The sequence below is a fragment of the Pseudochaenichthys georgianus genome, chromosome 18 (genome assembly GCF_902827115.2).
Source record: "Pseudochaenichthys georgianus chromosome 18, fPseGeo1.2, whole genome shotgun sequence".
Lineage (NCBI taxonomy): Eukaryota > Metazoa > Chordata > Actinopteri > Perciformes > Channichthyidae > Pseudochaenichthys > Pseudochaenichthys georgianus.
In genome coordinates this window covers 19,270,567-19,290,502 of record NC_047520.1, presented here as the reverse complement: position 1 = coordinate 19,290,502, position 19,936 = coordinate 19,270,567, and the positions used below count along the sequence as shown (strand labels likewise).

General features: G+C 40.6%; 1 protein-coding gene across 3 annotated transcripts in view; it reads right to left on the bottom strand.

Annotated features, from left to right (window-relative positions):
• The window catches only part of elavl2 (ELAV like neuron-specific RNA binding protein 2), a 51,856-nt gene extending 35,287 nt beyond the window's left edge, over window positions 1–16,569 (bottom strand). For 2 of the 3 annotated variants that reach the window (XM_034106434.1, XM_034106436.1), the window contains exon 1: window positions 16,283–16,569. The gene's annotated coding sequence lies outside the window, so the exon portion shown is untranslated. Of the gene's footprint in view, window positions 1–15,456; window positions 15,548–16,282 lie in introns of those variants that run through there. The other variant, XM_034106435.2, reaches the window with a different exon arrangement.
• Window positions 16,570–19,936: the final 3,367 nt, after the last annotated feature.

The following is a 19,936-nucleotide window of genomic DNA, read 5'->3' as shown; positions in this document are numbered from 1 at the left end:
TCGCTGCGGGGAAGCGGTGTGTGGACCTGTACGTGCAACGCATTTAAATAATTGGTTTGAACGGCATAATAATAAGGTTGATTGTCCGTTCTGTGATTCTCCAGAACACATGTTATGATATTAGGGCCATGCAGGGTGAGATGAGATCGCTGTCCCTTTAAGAGAGAGAGAGGGGTGTGGCGTGTGCATGTGTGTGTGGATGCTAGAGCGAGTGAGCCAGCGTGTGTATGTTTCTGGAAGTGAAACGAGGCAGCAGAAAAACAGAGGTCTGTGATGTATTTTGTGAAACAGAAGAACAACTAAATAAATGCAACGGCCTCCCAAGAAGAGCTCGCCTCTCTCCATTCTTTTAAGCTAAAGTGGGTTATTGAACCTGAAGCTTGTTGCTTCTGCCCTCCTTGACTACGGTCTGGGAGCCAACAGGAAAGTTCAACACACAGATGGCCAGTCCGCCCCTTTTTAGCATATTATTTCGATGAGCAGATCGCCACTGGGCTTTCAACTAAAGACACAGCCACGCAAAAACTGCGGAATTTGTACAGCTCCTTATGGGTACTGCAATTAGTGAAGTACATTCCTCCGTGGTGAAACAATCAGCACTGCACCACGGAGGAAAGAAAGTCGCCTGGAGTTAAAGAGAGCGAGGCTGCGTTGCGTGCATGGCTTCCTTCTGCAGGTAACGGGGGAGACGCGCCCTGGCGGCGGTCTCGTTCAGGATCCGAAAACAAAATGTTTATATTTTGCACACTTATTCCACTAATTCCTAGTGTGCCACTGGTTACTAGGGATGCCAGAAACTGACCATGATCAAAATCGAAAATCGGACAGCCCTGGCGAATAGTAATCGATTATTCGACGACGAGTCATTTGAGTCATATGAGTCAGCATCACCAAGAGCGTAGAAATCCTATCGGTGAAACCGAAAACTTGTTGCATTTCACGAGCATATTAAACTGACGTTATATTAACCTCCACTACACAGTGTCTTTTGCTTTGATAAAAAATGTTGATCACAAAAAAAAAGGGTTATTTTGCGATTTGGCGAATCTGAGTCTGCTGTTGACTCGTACATGACGACGAGTCTGCTGGATCGGCTGCTATATGGTTACGGCTCTGAGTCCGCACGAGTCTGCTGTAATTTGCACAGTGAGTCAGGATTTGCGAATCTGAGTCTGTGAAGTTCCGCTGAGTAACTCTCAGGCTACTGGTCTCTCTCAGGCTACTGGTCTCTCTCGATCATTGTCCTGGATTCACGGATCCCGCCCGCGATTTTGATTAAGTCCATTATGATTCCGGGTCTAAATTAAGTTTCAGTGTAGACTTCTAACAAAATTGTCATGTTGTGCAACAGTCTCCTGCGTGTAATAGCTGCATTTCCAATAAGGATCTTACTTGGCAAAACGTTTATTTTGAACATAGCACACAAAAAGAAACAAACAATGACAAATGATAGAAAATTGCAAAACAGTTAGAATATATAAAATGTCTTAATTATATAATTATTATTATTATTAAATTAAAACACAATTGTGCAAAATGTGCTTTAGTAAAGGAACATATTAAAATAACATATAATGCAAAACACTTATTTTTTTAAATGCACACAATGATAAAAATAACTTTGAAAAATAAGAAATTAATTAAAATGAACATATATATATATTTGGGTCATGAGAACAGTGTGTATTAGTGTTGCACGGTGTACCGATACTTGAAAGGTACCGCGATACCCTGCCGTTAAAAACGGTACGATTCCTCCGTTTCATTAGTATCGGTACTTTAAGAATGACGGGGAAAAGTACTCCCGTGAAAAGGCGCCGTTTTAATAAGAGCCGTGTGTGTTCAGCGCTCTGCTTCCATTCCCTGCAGCCGTGCCTGCAGTCCCGCTCCTCTCAAGCACGTTCTAAGTCCCTCCCCTCTCTCGTGCACGCGGCCACGCGCTAGCTGCCAGAGCATGTGAGAAAGCGAGAAGCATGGCTGCAAGTGGGAGTGCAACTGCCGCTGCGCCTCGGCTTGTTGACAAAAAAGACGCCAGAAGTCTGTGAACGGGCCGTTCAGGTGTTCAGAGCAGAGCTCCCTGTCGGAGCGGCAGAGCGTGATGTGCACTGAAAAGTGTTTGTCGCAATATTATCGCGGAGCAAACTAACTAGCAAACTAGCATCACTATCTGCTAACGTTAGCTTTAGCCTTCGTTTTCTATTAGTTTTTTTCATAAGCTATAAACGGAGGTGGTATAAGTATATATCTTGTACTTGAGTAAAAGTAGAAGTACCCAGGTCTTGTACTAGAAGCACCAGAGTGTAGGAATACTCTGTTACAGTAAAAGTACTGCATTCAAAATGTTACTCAAGTAAAAGTATTAAAGTAGCGACAGTAAAAGTAGTCATCACTAATACATGTAGTGGAGTAAAAGTACACCATGTACCTCTGAACTGTAGTGGATTAGAAGTACAAAGTAGCAAAAGAAACATTGAAATACTTAAATAAAGTACAAGTATCTCAAAATTGTACCCAAGTAGTACTTGAGTTTATGAACTTAGTTACTTTACACCAGTGACTATAAAGATAGAAAGACTAAGCCTTGCACAGAGGCATGAAAATACATTTTCAAAATGCTCAACAGTGCTGCCAGAATTATAAACTGACTGCTACACAATTAAATAAATGCTTTTATATATATTTATATTAGATGTGACTCTTTGGCGTTTCTGTTATTACTAACTGCTGCTTTAGTTGTTCTGACTGCTAACATCCTGTTATTCCTAATTTTAAAGCCGATATTCCGTGTTTCCCTTTTTTTAAGAAAAGTATCGAAAAAGAATCGGAATCGCAATTCTTGACTTGGTATCGGTATCGAAACCAAAATGTTGGTATCGTGACAACACTAGTGTGTATGTAGATCTAATCATATGGCCCCCCCCTCCTATTTTCTCATGGACTGCGTAATCATTGCAATACTGGTGTTTGTATGTGTTAAATGTGTGTAAAGTCGTGTCTTTTGCTTTAATAAAACATGTTGATCGCAAAAAAAAGGGTCATTTTGCTAATCTCAGTCTGCTGTTGACTCCTGCATGACGACGAGTCTGCTGGATCTCTGGATCGGCTGCTATACGGTTACGGCTCTGAGTCCGCACGAGTCTGCTATGTTTTGCACAGTGAGTCAGGATTTGCGAATCTCTGAGTCTGCTGTTGACTCGTGCATAATATAGCCGCGGGAGCCGGGAGCTGGAGGAGGGGCTGCAACATGTTACTGTTAATCTTTCTCCCCACTTTTGGCCACACCCCCTAAGTAAAATGTCTTCCCGGCCGCAGCTATGCTCGTGCACATGACGAGTATGGATCTCTGGATCTGCTATGCTATAAGGGTTAGGAGCCGTAACTTACGGCCCCTCTGAGTCCCCACGAGTCTGCAAGAAGTTTCACTGATCCGCGTCCCCTCAACCTGAGCCAAACGACAACTTCTGGAAGCTATCCTACTTGCTAAAGGGTAGGCAGATGGACTGGGGTACGTTGTAATGTTATTTTACATGTTATAAAGAGAGTAGCGAGTGACGCAATTTATAGTTTTAATTTGTACGTCACCCCAGGTGTAGGGCTCAAAGGACTCGGGTTAATGGAGAGGGGAGACTCGTCACGACCAGCTCATTTCTAGGATCCGAGTTAATGATCCGGATGAAACAGGACTCGCCCATCTCTACAACACACACACGGAGGGTAGGGATGCACGATAATTATCGGTCCGATATTAGGAATTATGACGTCATCCCGATACCAGTATTAATAGTCCCGATAATATAAAATATATTTTGTGGGTAAAAAAAAAGAAAAAAATACTGCGGTGTGGGTGGATTGGGATGAGGGGCGTTTGTTTTTCACTCGGCTCCTCCCGTTTTGCCAGTACTGTGGTTTAGGAAGAGGGGAGTTCTTCACAAATCCAGCGCTCCCTAATTCTTCGAACCAGATCAGTCACTTCAAACATCGGCATCGCTACGATGGTGTGTTAAAAGCGTACGAAGACAATAATACAATACAAAGTGTGTGCTCGCGCGTTGGAGCTATGTGCAACTCAAGGCATATGCTCGAACCGGAGCTGCCTGGACGCTAGGGCTGTCCCGAATACCATTTTTCGGGCTCCGGATATTCGGTAGTAATCAGCAGCGAATATTCGAATATTCGGTGCGGAGAGATTTGTATTTTTTTTTTTTTAATACATTTTTTTTCCACATTTTTTTTTTTTCCCCAAAAGGTTTCATAACACGCTCCGAATCCGAGACACCTGACAACACGCTGTTAAGCAGAAGCGCAGATAGAGCATACTATTACGATTTATATGTATTTATTGTATCAGTACTCGCAAACATTAAAACTAAATGTGTCCTCTGCATTTAACCCAGCGCAGCACCCGGGGACCAAATCTGGTTCCACATTCCGTCTATAACATTTTACAACCTGAACAGTCAAACAAAGATACAAAACACATATTTCAGCTGCCAGCTTCATGTTGCTGGCATTGTCGTGGACAACGGCTACTCGCTTATAATTCGGAATGGCAAAGGCGTCCGCCACTTCTCCAAGCTGTTCTGCAATATTTACTCCCGTATGGTTTACTTCCATTACTTTGGTTTCCAAAACAAAGTTACAGAGTTTCCACTCGCGAGTTATGAAATGACAGGTGACAGCCATATACGCCTCCATACGCACCGAGGTGGTCCAAATGTCCGTTGTAAAACTTACGGCAGTTGAGTTTTCAATCTGAGTTACAATTTGGTCTCGGTGATCGCTGTACTTCAGAGACATGGCATCTAAAATACTGGAGCGTTTGGGGACAGTGTAGCCGGGCTCCATCTTCTTCATTAATTTTCTGAAGCCTTCGCCTTCGACTATGTAAATGGGTCTCATATCCATAGCGATGAAATGTACTATGGCATCTGTTATCTCTATCTTTCTTTTCTCCGTTATCGTTTTTTTTAACTGTAGGGTCTGCTGTATTGTTGAGGATGTTGATGGCTGGGATGCGTGGGGATGCACCTATGGCCACAATGTATTATTAGGCTGAGCTACTCAACTTTATGCCAATAATTGCCTTAGCCCCAGATGTTCCCACATTACTCCTATTATTTTCACTATGCTGATAAAATTAAAAAACTAATATAAAAAAATAATTTGGTTGCTTGCTTGCAACTATTTTCCAAGCAAAGTAAGTGCACGTTTTTATCATGTTTAACGTTACTGTTTAAACGGCGGATAAAGCAGCTTCATCATGGCAACTTCACAACAGCTAAGCTAAGCTAGGTTACAGCATCCAGGTGACTTTTCAGAGTTGTTGTGCCACCGTGGTAGGCCAGTTTCTTATCACATATTTGGCACACTGCCTTCTTTTTACCGTCGTCCAATTTAAAATGGTCCCACACAGCTGAAGTCTTCGGCATTTTATGGGTGAAACGAGGTGAAGCGAGGTGAAGCGTGCCATTTGCGTTCGTGACTGTGAACAGTGAACGCAATGTCAGGAGCACAGGCTGAGATTGTATATATTTCCGCATTTTAACAGTGCAATTCAAAAGTATAAATATAGTATAAGAATATGGCAATTCGCCTTTATTAATAGCATACATTTAGAAAAATATATTAATTTGTTTGAAAAATATTTTATTTTTAAAAATATTTTTTTGTTTGAAAAAAAAAAAAAAAACGAATATCCGAATAATGAAATTGAAACCCGAATAGTTGGCCAACGAACGAATATTCGAATAGTCGAATATTCGGGTACAGCCCTACTGGACGCTGCAATCATGTTGCACTATCCGTGCTGCTGAGTGTGCTGACTTTTCATACAATGTCTCACTGTCTGGCTTCCTGCATAAAGTCAAGTGCTCAGCGCAGTTGTGGCGAAATGTCGCTCCTCTGTTTTCATTTAAACAGCTCCTTATATCCGTTAGCGCAGCTAGCTAGCACCAGATGCTAACAACAACAATGCACGTAAGGTCTCTCTCACGCTCGCTCGGGCCACACAGACACACACCCTCCCGGTCCTCCCAATAGCCAGTCGGTGCCTGCCGGTGAGCGTGGAAGTGTGGTCTGCCACAAGCCGGCAGCAGGAGCGGGGCTGTCAGCATCAGCTTGTAGATGGTATTTTAAACTCGATGCGCTCTGAAACTACGGGGCGGCCGAGGAAAAAAAATACATATGCGTTAATCGCGTTAAAATAATTAGTGGCGTAACATTTTTATTATCGGTTATCGGTATCGGTATCGGTCTTGAGAAGCAGGAAGTTATCGGTATCGGTTTCAAAAACCCAATATCGTGCATCCCTAACGGAGGGGATGGCAGAGAGAACTAAGCGCTCCAAGGTGTGGTTAAACTTTACCTGTCTCGATGTGGACAATGCTCGTTACCAAAAGTGCAATAAGAGTTTAGCATGTAAGGGCGGTAACACAAGCAATTTGTCTAAACATTTAGCAAAAGTGCACCACATTCAGACGGAGAAATGCACCGGGTTCCACTGTCTTTCTAGTAGCTCTTTATCCCCATCCACGAGGAACGTTTCCACGTCAGGTGTTATGTATGCTAGCAGCAACACACTGAGTTAACTACATTATACAAACATGGGTTAATGATTAGAGGAAACTGAGTTATTTATTTTGTTAAAGTTTCAGCTATTCTGTTTACAGTTCTTTCATCAGATTATTTAATACGATTTGTTAAAACATTGTCGTTTCTTTTGATGTGAAATATTATGTATTTAATTTAAATAAAATGCAATGTTAATTTGTTTAGTTAATTTACCTTTTTTCTCCAAAAGAACCGATAAGAGTACCGTTAAAAGACCGGACCGATAAGCGGGATCGATCAAAGTAGTAGTACCGTTAAAACCGTAACGATACCCATCCCTACATACTACAATACTTACGGAGCGTCCACACAGCAGCGTGCGTTGACGCTTGGCGGTGGGCGTGTCTGAAGCTTGGGGATTATTTGCGAGCAACGTGACCAACAACCAATCACATGAATCTCCCGCCCCCGACATACAAAGCAATAGCAATGTTAAAACGAAGTAAACTGGATATAAAATCCCCAAACAGGCGAAAACCTACCAGTTTCATCCACTGTCTCTGCCACCTCCCTCCATGCCTGGCTCCTCCGGTTTGTATCCCGGTAGATGAACAGAGACTGATCATACAGCACCGGGTGATTCACTACCGCCATAATGAATTTTCCCTCCATTTTTTGGAATATGAGGAAATGACCTGCGTAGTCTCTCCCAGCATACACGCGGTTTGATTGGCTAGCGCTTGTACTGGCAGATTTGCATAAACAGGATTTCATTGGCTGACGCTTCTGCCGAGGCGCCAAAAGTTGAACATTGCTCAACTTTTGAAGCGAGCAATGCCAGCAACAAAAGTGACGTCACCCCATTCAAAGTGAATGGGCAGAAGCGTTGGAAGCTTCAACGCACGCCGCTGTGTGGACGGGCCGTTACGGCAGGAAATGTATTAAAATGTTATAAAAATCATGCATTTTCTTATATATTGAAATGTTGTGACAATGTGAGCATCTAAAAGTGGTTTTACACTTCCAAGATGTAAAAACATTGAAACAAATTGTGTCCACTGCTTTAGATCAGCATAAACCAGCAGACAACATCCTAAATCATAAAAAGAAATGCATTTTTGCTGCACCTAAAGACTTAAAAAAGGATATTTGTCAATGCAAGAGGATGTTTACTGTTTCCGCTTCATGCAGTATAAATATCGACAACAAAGCTGCATATCATCCTCTGAACTTCAGCTGATAATGGTCATTAAAGGTGAGAGACTCAGGCGTGGTGCAGCTCAGGTCTGCCTCCTGCTGCTCTTTCCATCTGCTTTCTCCAAATATAAACCCAGTCAGAGCCTGAAAATAAGCTCATACAATTGGACGTTTCTGCAGGACAGAAAGCCATTTTTAAAAGTAATATTGAGCCACGAAAATCCTCACGAGAACATACTGTGTTAGAGAAGCCGTCTGCCTTCAATCTCCATGTGTTTAACCTTTTTATTCACAAATACTGGCTGCTGTCCCGCCGGAGTAGGAGCCACGAGGCAGGAACATTTTCTCAGATAAACACTTGGAAGAGAGCGCTTGGCAGGACGCCTCTCCCAAAAAAAATAAAAAATATATAAAAGCAGCAGCCGAGGCTTTCAGCATGCAGCCAGCGCAGCATCCAGATCCCCCGGAGGCCTCAAACGCACCACAGAAACACCAGCTCCTCTTGCAGCTCCCAGCATGCAAAGAGCAAATCCAAAGTTTCAAAATACTCCGTTACAAGTAAAATCCTGTATTCATTTTTTTTTTTAAAGTATTCAAATTACTCATTATGTATTATAGGTGACCTGTACCTTCATTTTAAAAAGGATTTATTTAGGGGTGAAAGACAATATAAATACTCCTGAGCGCATGTTACAGTATGTGAGTGATACTACATCTATTCCCGGACAATAATTATAATTTTGGAAAATAATTATGTTTTGTGCATTGAGTCAGACCACAGTGATTTTCTGTAGGAGACTCATATGAAAATTAAATATTTCTCTTAATTTCAGCTCAACTAAGATGTTATGCATATGGTTTCTGGTTTCCTAAAATGAGATATTAAAATACATCTGTAGTAAGAAACATGATATGATTGCCATACATATGCTAAAATAGGTATTATTAATAACTCTGTAAATGTCAGGGATTATATGAAACAATTTGTGTAAGACCTTCTGTGTGATCAGAAGATGATTTAGAGATGTGATGAACTTGTTGAACCTGAGTGAGCACTCAGAGAGAGGAGGAAGAGGAGGAAGAGGAGGCTCTCCTGCAGCTCCGGAGAGGATTACACTGAGCGTGACAGATAAGAGAACAGGAAAGCACGCACGCAGGCACACGTCCTTGAAAAGTAAAACGCATGCAAGAAGGTTCAACATGTCCTCGCTGCAAACAGATCTGACACTGCAATAGGAGGAGAATGCTATCAAATATGGAGATACATATATTTATATGTGCATCTGAAATGATTTCCATGTAGTAGTCTTTTTAAAGTAAAAGTATGGAAACCTGTCCCAGTGGAGGCACTAAATACAAAAATGAACCTGAATTAAATGAGCAGAATAGGGCCCCTGGAACAACATGCAACACCTCAAAACTAGCTTTGTTTTAACCTTCCCTACATGCAAAGTAGCTATGATTACCGATTGGCATTTAAAGAAGAGCAGAGATGTCTCCACACAAAGTGTTTCCTTCAAATGTTATGCTGCAGACATGACTTACACCATAGAAAAATAAATATAGTAAAAAGGGATGAAACACTCCATATAACTGTCTGTCTGACTCCAAACTAACAGTGCATTATATCCAAATAACACTTATGGAAAAAGGAATAATTAGAATAAACCAAAATACCAGTCAGTGTGGAATAACATCCAGCTGCAACACATGTGCATTATACATAACATCTGTCTGGAACTAATGTAAAAGACCACCAACTTGTGTCTATATCTTCCTGCTCTCTTATCTCACTTTTCAGAATCGGGTTAATTACCAAGTATTCTTACAAAAATTAGGACATTTGCTTTGGTTTAAATATTGCATACATAGACATAGAAAAGGGAATTAGTACCGTTATAAAAACTATTTTAGAGAGTATTGTAACCAATTGAAAATACAATATTTCCACAACATTACACATAGAATTGCATACACAATAAATAATTTCCACACCAGCATATCTGCTCATAATTATATATATAAAAATGGCCAACTGTGCTGACACTGTGTTACCAATGCTCCAAACACATCAGTGCACTACTGTTGTTTACAACTTTATTTATATCATAACTCTCACACTAATGATCGTTACCTCACCAACACTTATGGAGAAAGGAATTATTCAAATAAACGAGATTCAACAGTCAGTGTGAAACAAAATTCACACATGTCCATCTAGTAAATATATACTATCTGTCTGGAACTAATGTCAACATATCAACATCCTCCTGCTCTCTTATCACAGTTTTCTTTTTGAAACAATATATAAATATATATATATATATATATATATATATATATCAATCAAATTACTAAACAGCTAAATCAGGCCCTGCTGCCATCCGAGGCCTGCAGAAAGAGATTTCATTGCAAAAAGAAACTGAATTTGTTGTCTTCTCGTTAAAAGAATCCATCACTTTATCACATTGTAATATATAATGGGGGAAACACATTTGACAATTTCAGTTATTTACAACATCAATCATGTAATTCTATTTTCATGAAAGAAACCAATCCCATCTACTTAAAATAACTGCAAGTGTGTGGATTCATTCACAGCTAAATAAATATTCTACTAATTTAGCCTGACTTGCTCCATTCATTAAGTCCATAGTAGTGTTAATAAATAAACAAGGGAATAACTCAGAGATATAATCATTGCATGGTATACAAATATCTTCACTAAAACTGCAGAGAGAGGCTGGTAATGAAGTTTTTATTCAGGAATTGTTTTTCTGCAGAAAAGGTGTAATAGTATCAAAACTATAAAATGTAACTACAGAAATATAAGTCAGTTTATATTAAAGGTACCCTGTTATACTGTTTTCATCAATATATTATAGTTCTCAGATATACACAAAACATGTCTCTGAAGTTTGTCTGAAACACCAAACAGATCATTGCAGCATTACCCATAATCCCTTGGTTACCTTGGTTGGTGATTGGCTAATGGTCACACAAGACAAAAAAATCGTTATGACATCATAAAGTGGCCATAATCTGATCAGCTCATTTTCAGACAGGTTTTTATAGAAATGGATCAGGACAAAAAGAGAGGGGTCTTTGTTCCTGAAACTTTCAGAGTCTCTTTCCACAGAGGGGACACATGTTGATGTAGAAGAGACATGAAGAAGAGGGGACACATGTTGATGTAGAAGAGACATGAAGAAGAGGGGACACATGTTGATGTAGAAGAGACATGAAGAAGAGGGGACACATGTTGATGTAGAAGAGAGATGAAGAAGAGGGGACACATGTTGATGTGGAAGAGACATGAAGAAGAGGGGACACATATTGATGTAGAAGAGACATGAAGAAGAGGGGACACATGTTGATGGAGAAGAGACATGAAGAAGAGGGGACACATGTTGATGTAGAAGAGACATGGAGAAGAGGGGACACATGTTGATGTAGAAGAGACATGAAGAAGAGGGGACACATGTTGATGTAGAAGAGAGATGAAGAAGAGGGGACACATGTTGATGTGGAAGAGACATGAAGAAGAGGGGACACATGTTGATGTAGAAGAGACATGAAGAAGAGGGGACACATGTTGATGTAGAAGAGACATGAAGAAGAGGGGACACATGTTGATGTAGAAGAGACATGAAGAAGAGGGGACACATGTTGATGTAGAAGAGACATGAAGAAGAGGGGACACATGTTGATGTAGAAGAGACATGGAGAAGAGGGGACACATGTTGATGTAGAAGAGACATGGAGAAGAGGGGACACATGTTGATGCAGAAGAGACATGGAGAAGAGGGGACACATGTTGATGTAGAAGAGACATGACAAAGTGGATTTTGTACAATTTGCTCCTTCAATACTTTCATATGTTCACTTGATTTTTAAATAATGCTACTTGTTACCATTTGTATTTTGTCTATATTCTTAATAACGCATCTAACTTTTTAGTAAATAGGCAAGTCTATTACTTTTTTATTCATTTGATCTGTACCTCACTTTTGTTGATTGTGCGACTAATTATCCTTTTAATGCATTTACATTTCATATAAATAGTGTTATATACATGTTATTACTCTCGTGCAACACATTTCACTGCACCGCTCATGCCGAGTTAACCTGTGAATGACTAATACATTACGCATGTCTGACGTCAGAATTACACAACATAACTTAAGACACCAGACCATAAACACATTTGCACACCGATAAGTTTAACATATAATATTCATTATTTTCTGCAGGTTTTACACTGTTAACCTCACTTTGATGTTGTCACTTTAACAGACATGCAAATACAAATTAAATAACAAACTATATTTATTTACATCAGCTCTGCTTCAGGACTACACACAAAATACAACACCAATAGGAGACCTGTGGCTGCACAGCCTGCTGAGAGGCTGTAATGACCCCACACACACTAAAAGGCCAGGGGGAGGAGGACATTTAAGAAGGACAAAAGGAGTATAACCCAGATCATCTGACAGAGCACTCTGCATTTATATTTATTTAGAGGAACACACACACACACACACACACACACACACACACACACACACACACACACACACACACACACACACACACACACACACACACACACACACACACACACACACACACACACACACACACACACACACACACACACACACACCTCAGTCTGCATTATGGGACCGTATATTAACATGAGGGCATCTCCTGTCTACAGCTGCAAACATTTATGCATGAGTTGCCAAATATTATGATAACAGATTTATTAGGTTGAGTTATTTAGTTACTTTCTGACATTTTAAAGACAAAACAACTCCTATAAAAATAAAATAAGCAGATCTCGAGTCTCCTGAGGAGCACGGACACAAAGAGGACAACGCCTCAAACTATAAGGACAGACATATAGAAACATAAGGGCTTCCCCAATCTACAGCTTCAAAGATGTATGCCGAAGTTGCCATTTTATTAAATTAAAAGCCAACTATTTAGACAATTTATTCCTACATTTCAGTAATTTAATGAGAAAAGTATTTATGTTTTGAGATATTACAGTATTGATCTTGAGCTTAGGGAATAAATGATTCACAATGTTCAGACATTCTAGACTAAAAACTTGGTTGAATATTCAGCAGATTGATAGACCTTGACAGTCATGTGTTAGCTGCAGTACTGATGACTATACATTAGGGAAATATTTCTTAAAGATTTGAAATGATATTCTCTTTTGCTCTTGACATAACTGATACTTAAAGAAATTGTGCAAAATTACTATTTAAGAAACACTAAACAAAACATGATTGTGGAGTTTTTGATCAAATATATTTTTGCATTTACACTCAACACATATTGCATTAATATCAAACTTCAACTTACTTCTCACTAGGGCTGCTCAATTAATCGTATTTTAATCGCAATTACGATTATGGCTTGCAACGATTACGAAAACAACGTAATCTAAATAAAACGATTATTTTTTTATTATTATAATTATTATATTATTAATTGGTTTTTCAGTTGAATTCTACTTAAAGTTTCAACTGTTAAAAACATACTGTTCACATTTTTTCTCTCCAATAAATGGATGTTTTCAAAGTAAATGGATAATCGTTTTTAATAATCGTGATATCAATTATTGACCCAAATAATCGAGATTATGATTTTTGCCATAATCGAGCAGCCCGACTTCTCACATAGCCTAAAATCAATACTAAGGAGACATGTGACCATGTTAATTCTGGAGCACGAGAGCATTCAAATGCACACAATATACTCTTAGATATCTTAAATACCAGAATTCTACACTAAAGTGTGCATGCACCGCCCCTGCAGGATGCACACAGGTAGATAACATGCAAAGTACCTTAGTACAAAGTAAAATATAAACATTTTCCTGACCCTCAGACTGCAGATGACTCAGTGCCTGTGGCCTCAGACATCAGCTGCTCTGTATTCAAAGCCACTCTCTGCACACCATCAGAAGCAGGAAAAGGTGCCACACAGAGACAAAGAGCACGCATCTGTTTATATTCAGCACATTACTGTACAACACTCTGCAACGCTTGCAGCACAAACACTACTGAGGACAAACACTGATCTGTCAGCAGGAAGAAACACGCCAAAAAACGTCCTCTGAACATGTGGACAGCATCACCTGCATGATTTAATTTAGTGTCAGCATCCTCATCTCAATGTGTGCATGCATCACACGACACGCCATCGCCAGTAAGGCACATAAATCAAACGCAGCGTGCTACAACCTCAGTACAAAAGCAAAGCCTTTTCCATGGCTAATCTCTAACAAGAGTTTGTTGCTACTGAGTGACATCCAACCTTCACAATCAATCAGTTTACTGTAGAGCCAACTAGGCCCCGCTGTAGAAACTCCAGATGACTGCAGATACAAGATTTAGATGGTAACTGAGTTTATAGACATCAGGTAAACATTTCACTAGTTTTTCACACTGCAATATACAATATGGCAATGTCAGTTATATACAATATCATGCATTCCTTTTTCTTTTGTATGTACAGACACCTCTCAGACCAACCGCAAAAAAATCTGCGAGTGTGTCGATTACTTCACAGCTATAAATAAATATCCTGTTGATTCAGCCTTTCTTGGTTTCAGACTCCTAGGTCCATATAAGTGTAAAAAAATGATTGGAAGAATATACAGAGACATGATTATGACATGGATTAAAAACACAAAAAAGTAGTGCCCTGTGCCATTCTTTGAAGATTTCTTCAAATTAATGGACACGTGAATGTGTGCAAACCATTCCTGAACAAACCATGAAAGGCATACAATTACTAATATATGGCACACACCTCAAACTCTGGACCCTGAATGCACCACCACATGAAGCTGTATCTTTATGTGCAGAGAGGCTGATAATGTCGTTTTAATTCAGGAATTAATTTCTGCAGAGAGTTGCAAATGATGTTACATAGCAAAAGTATAATATTAAATACAAAATAGAACTACAAAGCTACAGTGCTCAAAGAAATGTGTATTCCATTAAAACGGTCTGAATAAAAATGCTTTCAAAATTGGAGTATGGTTAATAGCAAAGCTTTTATTTTAAATCTTGAAATCAATGCGTTTACATTATGGATATCTCTGGTGTAAATGATATTGTTTAAAAAAAAGATTGATTTTTTAAAAATATTTAAGTTGTTGTAATTTGTAGTCTTGCACACATCTATTTTATTCGTTTAATTTAAAGGGAAGTCCGTTGTGCTGCATGTTACAGCCGCAGAGCTGCAGGTGAACAGAGCTCTGATTGATTAACGAGACACACCTGTGCACTGCAGCACACCTGCACTGACTACCAGAAATGCTAACTCAGAAACACTGAGGAAACCCTCTACAAAAGCTAAACACGGAGCATATTTGTAGGCACATTGTGTTAAATGTTGAGAAAGTACATGCTAGTCCGGCAGAGAGCAGCAGGCGGCGGTGTGTGGGACACACTTTGGGTTAAACACACACCGCTGGAGGTTAGCTAGCACACTAATGCAGTATTTAAGCTAGCTCAACGTGAGCAAGTGTATTAGCAGGAGCTTTGCACAGCAACATGTCTTCCTCCTTTGTGACACTAGCCGCGGTCAACGATAAATGCATTCAATTTGCCTACATTTAATGCACGGTTGATATATTTTATATATTTCAAATAAAGAATGTGTACCCTGGGGGGCTCTTACCTGTAGGTGTTTGCTCGGCGCTGCGGTTATTTATGGAGCTAAAGTGTGCACTCTCAAACTTTTGGTCGCAGCAGGTTTGCGCAGCGGAAAAGGGGCGGTGGCGGGAACACGGCCACCCTAAGTAAACTAATCAGAGCCTCAGCCAATCAGCGTGCAACCCGGAAATACACTATGAAGCATTGATTAGCTGCCGTGCACTGCGAGATGTACAGATACATTATTTTACCTTTGGCATTATAATTATAGTTATAAAAGCTAATAAAATGAATGCTGTTAAGTGGCATTTAGCATTTAAAATACACAGTCTCATGGCTTTCAGTATAAGAACTGTAGGCTTGTATACACCTACAATAAGACCAGCAATCCTATTTAAACATGCAGAAATTAACTCCAAGTGCACTTTAACCTATAAATCACAAGCATTATTTAGCATTTAAACCATTGTAATTGCCTTAGTTTAAACCACGTGTTTTAAATCACGTGTTTTAAATGAAATTCTCAATTAAATCCAGGTTGAAAATCGTTTGGTTTGTTTTCAGCAGCCATAAATCTCCAAATACAGTCCCGATTCCGAATATTCCCAACATGACGCGAGTTTTACTCCGGGTGCAGACTCCGTGGCTCGGCCTATGGACACAGATACACTCCGGAGCATGTCTGGCACCTTTGAGATGAGGAGGAGAGGAGATGAGGAGATGTGGAGAGGAGCACATGTGCAGCATCTCTCCGTCAGAGCACAATGAAGCATCACCAGCGTCAGTCAGTGTCGCATGCACACAGCATCCATCACAGCGCTGCAGGGGAATGAGTGTAAAAGAGATCTTACCGTTTCTACAAATGAAAGTTACGGACGTCCTGAGGAAACAATCTCTGAGTGAACCCTGGCCAATAGTCACAATGACGGCTCCGCTCTTTAACTCGGAAACATAAAAGCCAACACAAACAGGATAAAATGAGGAAATGAAATATTTATTAAATCAAAACACACAAACAATGAGCTCCTCTCGGCAGAGGCATGAAACAAAAGGAAAAAGGAAACAGAATAAATAAAAGGAATCAAATCATTAAAAAAGCCGGCAGTGCCTGTCTCTCTTCACAGGGGTGCCACACACGCGCGCGACATTACTGAGTGGCGGCGCAGCGCGAGGAGCAGCTCTTTAAAGGAAGTAGTCCTAACCCTTGATATTCAAGCCACATCACTACGTCTGTAACCCTCCGCCGAAGCTTTCGACATACACACACAGCGCGGAGGCATACCTCATACTCGTTCGCTGTACGAGCTCTGCAAGGGGATTGGCTGCAGCCTGCAGGGATCTCGGCAGACATCCGCGTGCCATTCGTCCTCCACACCGTCACTCACTGCACTGTCAGACATAAGACATGCACCCTGCATCCTTCTATCTACCCTATAGCCTACTATACATCCATTCTATCCAACCTGAATATTAAAGGAGCCCTATTCAGCTCATGTTCAGGTTGATATTTGTATGTTGTGCCTCTACTGTGACATGTTTACGTGATTTAATGTTCAAAAAGCACTTTATGTTTCTCATACTTCCTGTGCTGCAGCACCTCTTTTCACCCTCTGTCTGAAACCAGAGCCCAGTCTGCTCTGATTGGATGTCTGGACGCAGGGCCGCCCCTCCCCACACGCAGATCACACAGACTTGCGGATGGAGCCTCATCTGAAGCGCAAATGCGGCGCACCTTTATGCGCTATATGCGGATATATGCGCTTATTTCGCCGCTGCGAGGCTCCACCTTGCATAATAACAAATATTACTCCTTTTTTTCATTGATATTTTTCATTTCCCATCTCCACCCTGTCACCATCATCGAGGAGACTAACAGACCTGATGTATTTGTGTTAGGGACGGGTCTGTTTTCCTTCAGCCTTCGGCCCCTACACATGGCGGCATGCGTTGACTCTTCAACGCTTCTGTCCATTTACTTTAAATGGGGTGACGTCACGCTTCGCCAAACTGCATTGTGGGAGCAAAGCGTAGCTTTTCTCGCGGTGCTCGAGGCAAAAGTATAGAGCAATGTTCTACTTTTGAAGCCTCGACGGAAGTGTCAGCCAATCAAATCCCGCTTATGCAAATCTGCCAGTACAAGCGCTAGTCAATCAAACCGCAGTTCATTTCCTCATATGCCAAAAAATGGAGGAGAAAATATTCGTAGCGGTAGGGAATCATCCGGTGCTTTATGATCATTCCCTGTTCACCTACCGGGATACAAACCGGAGGAGCCAGGCATGGAGGGAGGTGGCAGAGACAGTGGGTGAAACTGGTAGGTTTTCGCCTGTTGGGGATTTTATATCCAGTGTACTTCGTTTGAATGGACAGCTAGCAGACATAGACAGTATTTAGCCAGCATGGAATGTTGCGTAAAATAGCACCATAGACATTAATGTCATAAATGTTCATCATATAAAGTGTGACATGTAAAACCTTTTATGCAATTGACAGGAGAGATGCATGTGATTGGTTGTTGGTCGCGTTGCTCGCGTAAACTCCTCAAGCTCAAGACACGCCCACCGCCAAGCGTGTGTGTAGGGGCCGTTACTGCTCGTCCACATGGCGGCGTGCGTTGAAGCTTCAACGCTTCTGCCCATTCACTTTGAATGGGGTGACGTCACGCTTCACCAAACTGCATTGTGGGAGCGTTGCTACACATTGCTCGCTTCAAAAGTTGAGCAATGTTCAACTTTTGAAGCTTCGACGGAAGCGTCAGCCAATCAAATCATATGCCAGTACAAGCTCTAGCCAATCAAACCGCGTGCCCTTGTGTCCGGGGCGGGAGATTCATGTGTGTGATTGGTTGTTGGTCGAGTTTCAGACCCGCCCACCTGCAAGTTTCAACGCACGCCGCCGTGTGGACGTACCGTTACATAAAACTGAAAAAGGTACAGGTCTCTCTTTGTCCGATTTAGCACCACGGACAGCTCTCAGTGACACACACAGTCACAGTCACACACACACACACACACACAGGCACAATACACCGAAAGCATGACCTCCTTAGGATGCATATTATTATATATGTGATGTTTTCTGATTTCACCTGGTGTTAGCATTGTTCAGTAGCAGTATTAAGAATGTACACTATGCATCATTTCCTGTTATTTATCATGCAGAAACAGTGCACTTTGAATATGAGTATGCAATCCAGGAGGACACAAAGCATGATCAGAAACAGAGTCATATCTGGTATGTTTTAAGTTCCTCCTATTGAGCTACGGGATGTTATTATCCTCGCCAAAAATATCAATTAGCTGATTAGCATTTAGATAGCATGGAAGTGTTAAAACGAGCAGCAAATGGACCTGTTGGCCTTTTTTTTTTTTTTTTTTTAATGGTGATTTGTTAAAGCTTGTAGGGCGGGGGGTAGATTATATTTTAAATATCAGACAGAGAAGGTCATCAGCAGGATTCAGTAACTCTGCAGAAATGTGCAGGCAGTTAATCATGAAGAGTCACCCCGAACAAAGGACCAATCGGCTCTGTCCCTTAAGTCCCCTTCATATTTAAATCCTAAACTTTGTGAACACTGCTTATTAAATACCATGCAACAGGAGAGAGTTTCTCAGCATAGCGGGCAAATCAACAATCATCAGAGACCCCCCTCACCAGACCCTCATAATGGGCTACGGAAACACAAGAAAACAATAAAAACAAGAATCCTGATTCAAGCAAGGACACAGAGGACATGAGTGCAGCAGGAGAGCAGTCTTTGAGTATTTAAATTAAAGATTAGCTAGTTAATTAATAAATACTTTTAAGGGGTTAAAAACATAAATAACTTCACTTGTTTTTCTCCTGTGCAAATAATAAATGCTAACATTGCTTACACATACACAATGCTAACACATCGCTATCGCCCACTGGATAATAAATATTAAAGCAGCAGTTTTACTTTCTGACACTGCATAATATTTGAATGTCTTCCTGCCTCATTTCCTGTTTTATTTTGAAATCCTCACCTCCGTTCCAGATATCTTTACATCCTGTCCTGTGTGTCTCAATCGGTGTGAGTCTCCTCACATGTCCCTTTCTGTATGGATGGGAAACTTCTGTTAGTACAGTGATAATGTGCCAAATTAAGAACTGTTCCAGGTTAGGCATGTCGCTATCCTTTAGTCATATTAACATTAGCTTAACATGCTAATTTAACGACTATTTCCTTGTTATGAGTCATACAACAATTTAGTTCATTAAAGATCACAATGTTGAATTTTTTTCCGTGCGTGAGATTAAATCTGAAATGTTTGAATTTTTTAACAAGTGGAATATTCCTCCCTGTCCACTTGCATGGTGTCATTAAATGTAGATCGTCCAATAAGAGTTTCTATAGGGAAACTCCCACTAAGGCTATGATACGTAATACAAACAAAAACAACAACAATACAACTTGAATAAGGAACACGGAACAATGGGCTTTATTCAACATAAACTTAATTGTGTATGTACCTGTTTAAAAT